Source organism: Echinops telfairi, unplaced genomic scaffold (assembly GCF_000313985.2).
Source record: "Echinops telfairi isolate 266 unplaced genomic scaffold, ASM31398v2 ScPeMD7_7468;HRSCAF=8506_0, whole genome shotgun sequence".
NCBI lineage: Eukaryota > Metazoa > Chordata > Mammalia > Afrosoricida > Tenrecidae > Echinops > Echinops telfairi.
This window is the reverse complement of record NW_022111369.1, coordinates 50,476,828-50,485,390: the sequence shown is the minus strand read 5'-3', so window position 1 is coordinate 50,485,390 and position 8,563 is coordinate 50,476,828.

Genomic DNA, 8,563 nt, shown 5'->3' with positions numbered 1-8,563 from the left:
AACTCTTATCACAATCCACACATACATCAATTGTGTCAAGCACATTTGTACATATGTTGCCATCATCATTCTCAAAACACCTGCTTTCTACTTGAACCCTTGGTATCAGCTCCTCATTTTTACCGCTTCCTCCCTGCTTCTCCCTCCCCCATGAATCCTTGATAATTTATAAATTATTATTATTTTGTCATATCTAACACCATCCGATGTCTCCCCTCACTCACTTCTCTGCTGCCCATTCCCCAGGGAGGAGGTTATCTGTAGATCTTCTAATTTGTTCCCCCTTTCTCCCTCACCTTCACTCCACCCTCCCGGTATCACCACCATCACTACTGGTCCTGAGGGGGTTCATCTATCCTGGATTCCCTGTATTTCCAGTTCCTATCTGTGCCAGTGTACATCCTACGATCCAGATGAGTATGTAAGGTAGAATTGGGATCATGATAGTGGGGGAGGAGCAAGCATTCAAGAACTGGAGGAAATTGTATATTTCATCATTGTTACACTGCACCCTGACTGGCTCGTCTCCTCCCTGCATCCCATCTGCAAGGGGATGTCCAATGTCCCAAAATTGGGCCCTGGGTCTCCACTCCACACTCCCCCTCATTCACAAAGCTATGATTTATTTATTTATTTTGGTTTTTGATACCCGATACCTGATCCCTTTGAAGCCTGTGATCTCACAGGCTGGTGTGCTTCTTCCATGTGGGCTTTGTTGTTTCTCAGTTAGATGGCTCCTTGTTTATCTTCCAGCCTCTAGGACCCCAGATTCTATATCTTTTGATAGCTGGGCACCATCGGCTTTCTTCACCACTTTTGCTTATGCACTCCCTTTGTCCTCAGCCATCGAGTCTGGACAGGCTGGTATGCTTCTTCCATGTGGGCTTTGTTGTTTCTCAGCTAGATGGCTGCTTGTTTATCTTCAGACCTTTAAGACTTCAGATGCTATATCTTTTGGTAGCCAGGCACCATCAGCTTTCTTCACCACATTTGCTTGTGCACCCATTGTCTTCAGCGATCATGCCAGGAAGGTGAGCAGCTCAGACTGCCAAATTGTCAGAACAAAGTGTTCTTGTGTTGAGGAAGTACTTGAGCAGGAGCCCACTGTCCATCTGTTTTCTTAATCCTAAACCTATAAATATATGTACATAGATATATTTCCCCCTCATCATATATAAATATATTTACATCTGTATATGCCTGTACTTACATCTCTATGACTATCCTTTGCCTCCTAGTTCTTTCCTCTATTTCTTTGTACTTTCCTCTTGTCCCACTATCATGTTCAGCTTCATTTTTTAATGACCTTTTGCTTACTTCATGAATGATGCTCCTGATGTCCTCCCGCAGCCCATCACATCTTGGTCTTTTGTTATTAGTGTTCAGTGTGTCAAATATGTGCTCTCAAAATTTAGATGTTCTCGAAAGTTAGATGAGACAGACTTAAGGCTGTATTTTGGCTCTCGTGGGCTTGTTTACATTTTTTTTTTTCAGTTTATCCTGAGCTTACATATGAGAATTGATGTTCTATTCCACAATCAGCCCCTGGCCTAGTTTTATCTGCTGATATTAAGCTTCCATATCATCCCTTCCAATCAATGAGTCAATTTAATGTCTGTGTGTTCCATCTGGAGAAGTCTATACGTATAGACATCTTTCATGTTGTTGAAAAAAGGTCGTTCCTATGAAGAAGTCATTGATCTGGCAAAATTCTGTCATGAGCTTTGTTTCTATCACCAAGTCCATATTTTCCAGCTATTGCTCTTTCCTCTCCTTTTCCAAGTTGCATTCCAATTCCAATAATTATCAATGAACCTTGATTTCATGTTTGATAAAATTTCAACTAAAGTCATTGGTACATAAATTTGAAAGTAGTTGTATTGATTGGATTTCCTTGAAGGAAGATAGATATAATCCTATCACAAATAGTGCTGTAAGTCATGATTGATTCTGTATTTTCATTTTTAGACAATGAATGTCAGGTCATTCCTTTTGAGTGTGTTATTCAGGGCATTTAAGGAATTTTTGCACATAACCACTAAGACTAACAGAATCTGCAAGACAAGGGCAGAAGATAGGTAAGCATTGTAATGCCAAGTGGCAGATGTATGATAGACTGAAACTGATTGTTACTTGGCAAATTTGGAAGTAATATAGTAACTCCAGAGAGTCCAATGCCTTTAGAGGATTTTTAGAAAATCCTTATTCCTGCCAGCAGTAGGCATTTTAGGGTTTAATATTTTAAAGATATATTTCAGCTCCCCTACTCTATAAGGAGCTGATTTAATGACAAACAGGAAAAATTATCACATTTCTTTCTTGTGGGCAGACCATTCTCAAAATTTATTAGAGATTAATATAGTTGCTGAACCTACCCCCGACTCTTGTAATTTCTTCTTGCTGTCTGGGGCCAGATTTATATACTGTGGTGGTTTTATGAACTTTTCCTTTAAATACTAATTTTGCATGGGATTCTTATGATCCAGATGAGTAGGTTTTATTATAACATATTGTAACATTTTAAATACTATCAGGTTCTCTTGAGAACCTTGGTTAATGGTAACTATTTGTTATTAAAATGTAGATTACTATTTTCAGGTCAATTTTCCCCACTGTTTAGCTAATTACAAAGACTGCCAGCTTGTTTGTTTTGGGGGGTCTGCAGATTCAATTGGTCCCAGTGCCTAAAAATGCATCCCAGTCATGTGCCTAGAGCTATAACCTTTGCTTTCCAATCTGAAAGAGCAGAGGAGGTCATTGCAGAGCTCAAGCATGGTCCCATTACTATTTTAGCAGACATTTAGAAAGATCTGAAGATTCAAACCTATGAGCTATAAACTACCTAATATAGGTAGGTAGGCTCTATTAAGCAAAAAAACAAACACACTGCCATTGAGTTGATTCTGACTAATCCTTACCCAGTAGGATAAGTTAAAATTGAGAACTTAACTCTTTACAGGAATAGAAATTCTCTTTCTCCTGCAGTTAGGAGACCACAGGATAAACACTGTGCCACTAGTGCCCCTTCAATGAACAGGTTGGCCAACGTTTGGCTAGTCTGAGTCATAGGCTAACTAGCATCTGGCCTGCTGAGCCCATTTGAGATGCAAATGTTATTCATCTAGAAAAATGGTAGTCTACAGCTTTTTTCTATTTTAGGAATAAATCCTCCAAAATCTACTCATGTCATAAAAGTTTTACCATCTTTTTATTGTTTTAAACAGCTCTTCGTAGATACAACATTTTCTTTGAAAAGTTTTGTGAACTTTCAAATATTGGAAAAAATAACTCAATTTAATACTAGCAAATAGCTTAGAGATCTTGATCCTTCATTTATTCCATGTAATATTAAAAGTTTGAGTTGGAAGCATGTACCTGCTATAAAAGCAAAGTTAAGGAAAACATAGTCATATGTACTTCATATAATTATCATCTAGAAGTAACAATGCATTTTGTTTAAAAATCTATTTTGTAAAATATATTTTGGCTTAATTTGTTAAGTCAATTAACACAAATAGTGCACTCGTTAGAAGGATTGTACTATTAAAAACATATAAAACTGATATCAAAGGAAGGAAGAACCAAAAAATGCTTAGTCAGTCAGAAGGGATTTCCAAATCGAAGACTTATTCACCCTGTGGAGATGCCACACACAGGGCATCCTGGTGCTTATCATCTGGGGTAAAGGAGCAAGCTTGTGGTTTTCAAAAATTAAGCAGATTACATTTATGTTTTCCCCTACACCCAGGATGTTCTTGTTGTTAAGTGTCATCTGATCAGTTAAATAATTCTACCAAAGTCTTCAATCTGATAGTGATCAAACATACAATCTAGGTGCACTGATAATTATTGGCAACTAGAATGCAAAGTTGGCAACAAAGAAATGGAACAATAGTTGGGAAATATGGTCTTGGTGATAGAAACTGAGCTCCGGAACACATGATAAAATTTTGTAAGACCAACAACTTCATAATAAATACTTTTCTTTTCAAGAACACGCCTATTGCTCCAAAGCAACCTCCTTGCTACTGAACATGTTAAAGAGGCCTTGTGTAGTAGGTGTCCAAATGTAACTCATCTTAATCTCTTGGCAGAATTTTTTTAACTTCCTCATCACAAGCTTTGATGGTGGGTCCATAAATGTGAATAATATTTGTATTGATTGGTTTTCCTTGAATACAGAGGGATGTAATCCTATCACAGACAGCATTGTACTTCAGGATTGCTCTTGAAATGTTCCTTTTGAGGATGAATACCATGCCATTCCTCTTGATTGTCTCATTTGCAGCAGAGAAAAACATGATTTTTCTCATTCAAAATCACCAATACCAGTCCATTTCACCTCACTAATGCCTAAAATGTCCATCTTTATGGGTTTCATCCCATTTTTAAAAACAATTTTCCTTGATTCATACTTTGTATGTTCCAAGGTCATATTATCATTGATGTTCACAACTGCTTCTTCTCATTTGGAGTCATGCCCTGTCAGAAAATGAAGGTACCAAAGACTTCACTTCCGAAGGATTTCCTCCATCCATGTCAATGTGGAATCTGTCCTGAGAAATCAGTTTCCTGGGTCATATTTCAAGTGTCTTCTGACCTGGGAAGCTCATCTTCTGGCACTGTACCACTTACTGTGACCCGATACAGGGCAGAACAAAGCAGAGCTAGTTCTGCACCATGCCCTCTCCTGATGTCATGTGAAATGTAATAAAATTCTTGTTATATAAAATTGTCCCATGGTCTTTCTTGCAAGAGTTGAAATTACAAATTAAATTTCTTGTAAATGTCTAGCTTGCCATCAAGTCGATGCTGACTCACAACAACCCTACAGGCCAGGGTAGAGCTGTCCCAGTGAGTTCCCCAGGCTATCGCTCTTTCTCACACTTCCCGACTTTGGTTGTAATGGTGGCAGTATCCACGATGATATTCTCCATTTCATTTAGAATATTGGAGACAATCTGACACAGTTTTTTCTTTAGGTTATTATATTTTTAAATTCTTTTGTTTTTAACATTTTAAAGAAATCGTTTTTTACAGCTTCTTTTCCTAATTTGTTTCAAGAAAACTAATGATGATATTTTATTGTAACTGTTTAAAATACTTGGCACATATTTCAATTTCAATTCATCCCAGAGTTGATTCCTTTGTCTGTATTCATCCTCCAAGCTTTATTTTCCAGTGGTTTTTAAATGTATCTTAGGCATCTTGGATATTATGGTAGGAGACACTTGGACAGTTTAAATCTATTTCAGCATACAGTCAACCTATTCAGTTTTAGTATGTTTGTTTTAGTCTATTTTCTTGTCTTATAATTCCAATGACAATTTAGTCTTCAAAAGCTATTCCTGTTGACTTTATTTATTTGCTCAGCTGGGCCTCTTGTTTGATCTCTGGAAGTGCGAAATACTTTTAGGAAGCAAAAAAATTTTTTTTAAATATCACTATGGTCAAATAGGTGCCTAAGAAATGTGGTGAAGAAAGCTGATAGTGCCTGGCTATCAAAAGATATAATGTCTGGGGTCTTAAAGGCTTGAAGATAAACACACGGCCATCTAGCTGAGAAGCAACAAAGCCCACATGGAAGAAGCACACCAGCCTCTGTGATCATGAAGTGTCAATGGGATCAGTTATGAGTCGTCTAAGACCCAGAACAAAATCATACCACTGTGATTGGGGGCATGCGGGAGGGTAGAGGGCCTGGAAAATGGAGGCCCAAAGCCCATCTGTAGACAATTGGACATCCCCTTACAAAAGGGTCACAAGGAATTGATGAGCCAGTCAGGGTGTAGTATAGCACTGTTGAAACACACAACTTTCCTCTAGTTCTCTAATGCTTCCTTCTCCCTTCTATCATGACTTCAATTCTACCTTACAAATTGGACTAGACCAGAGCATGCACACTGCTACAGATAAGAGCCCACAACACAGGAAATCCAGGATGGATAAATCCTTCAGTACCAACAATGAGAATAGATACCAGAAGGATAAGGGGAAGGTGAAGTGAGAAAGAGAGAATCGATCACAAGGATTGACATATACTCCCCTCCCACAGAATAGAACAACAGAAAAATGGGTGAAGGGTGACAAAAGATGATGTAAGATATGAAAATAATAATCAATATATTATCAAGGGTTCATGAGGGGTGGAGGGAGAGGGAAGGAGGGGGAAAATGAAGAACTGATATCAAAGGCTCAAGTAGAAAGGAAATGCTTTGAAAATGATGATGGGGAGTGTGGAGTGGAGACCCAAAGCCCATTAGTAGGCCACTGGAGATCCCCTTGCAGAGGAGTCTCTGGGAGGAGATGAGCCAGTCAGGGTGCGATGTAACAACGATGAAAAATTCAATTTTCCTCTAGTTCCTAAATGTTCCTCCCTGCTCCCATTACCATGACTTGAATTCGACCTTGCAAGTCTGGCTAGACCAGAGGAGGTACACTGGTACAGATAGGAACTGAAAATACAGGGAATCCAGGGCAAATGAGCCCTGCAGGACCAGTGGTGTGAGTGGTAAAACAGGGAGGGTAGAGGGAGAGTGGGTAGGAAAGAGGAACCGATTACAAGGAACTATATGTGACCTCCTCCCTGGGGGATGGACAACAGAAAAGTGGGTGAAGGGAGACATCGGACAGGGCAAGATATGAGGAAATAACAATTTATAAACTATCAAGGGCTCATGAGGGAGCGGGGAGGGAGGGGAAAAATGAGGACCTAATACCGGGGGCTTAAGTGGAGAGGAAATGTTTTGAGAATGATGAGGGCAATGAATGTACAAATGTGCTTTACACAATTAATGTGTGTATGGATTGTGATAAGAGTTGTATGAGCCCCTAATAAAATTATTTAAAAAAGAAAAGAAAATGATGATGGCAACATATGTACAAATGTGCTTGACACAATGGATGAATGTATGGCTTGTGATAAGAGATGCAAGAGCCCCCAATAAAAGTATTTAATTAAAAAAAATCTCTATGATCATCTCATTGTCAAAATCTGTGTGTATGAAATCAAGTTACTACTGGAGGTGCTGGTATACAAAAATTCAGAATGGTGAAACAATTACTCTACATTCAGAGAAAATTGTCAACAGTTTCAGATGGGTCTTACTTTCATTGGCATTAAAATAAAATAACCCAGTGAGTGATTGGGATATTGGCTCCTGATGCTCGAATGTGAATGTATGGGCTATATTGAACAACTGGGAATGAATACCTTTCTTGTACTATAGATTGCCCAAATTATGTTATTACTATCTCATTAAAATTCCTTTGAATTATTATTATATAGTTGTGAAAATTGATGCCCAGAGAGATTGATTAACTTGTTCAACATCACTTAGCTATTAGATGTCAGGCTGTATTCAAATGTCACATTTGAAATTAATTTCCTGAATAAAACATATACTTTTGCTATCCACTGGATTTTGACCCAAGGCAGCCCTGTGTGCTACAGAGTAGAATGGTTCTATAGCCCTTTCTTGACTAAAATCTTTACCAGAGCAGGTTGCCAGGCCTTCTTGCATGGCAACATCATATTGGTTTGATACCAACCCTTTTTTGGTATGTGCAAATGGCTTGCATCATTGATGTGTGACTATATAATTTTTTCCAAATAATTTAATAGAATATAATTCAGACATCATATCATTCAATAGTTTAGTCATATCAAGAAGTGTTGTGAAATTACTACCACAATCAGTTTCAAAAATTTTTTTCTTTTTGTACTCCTCGATGTTCCCCGTAACCACTCCATCTTCCCTACCGTACCCCCTAGGAAACCTTAATACAGTTATTGTCTCTATAGACTCACCCATCCTGGGTTACATGTGCTGAAAAAGATAGAAAATGTATAACAGAGAGTCAAAAAGGATATCAGCAATAACAGAATACAACAGAGAGAAATCTGTTTGAAAAAAAACAAAACAGAAATAAAACCTAGAAAATATTAAAAACCCAGATCAAGTCAAAGTGTGTCAATAGGGTGATAGAATGATAACCTTTTAACTATTCAGGTTGGAACTTTTATTTTAACCTATGATTATTGTCTCTACAATAATCTGTGTCTCATAACCAAGCTATTGCCATCCCTTAATTACGGTCAAAAGGACATCCCTCTGGAATGGCCTTCGGAGTATGTTGTGTGCCTTGAAGATACAGGGTTCAAGGTCCCAGTATTCTGTGGCACATGGTTTGGGTTCCCAGGGACTGTGCAGCGATATGTGTCATAGGAGGAGCAGACTACCAAGTATACTCTCCCCGTAGGGTTCTTAGAAGTATTGGCAGTCATTTTCCCTCCCCCTTTTCCTGCCAACAGAAATGCACTTGTCATTCTGACAAGTGCAATGCACTTCCCTTCTCCTCTCCTAGCTTGATTTCCTCCTCAGCATCACTTCACTCTCGGAAGAATGCCTGCTGATTTGAGTGCATCTCATCTCATATTTGCATGACAGCCACTCAACGGTAATCTTCCTTCCCCTTAATCTTGAAAATCTGATCCCGGTTGCAGTGAGGTCTCCTCTGTCAAGGTGATTTTCAAGATATATATATCTTTCAAGATATATAT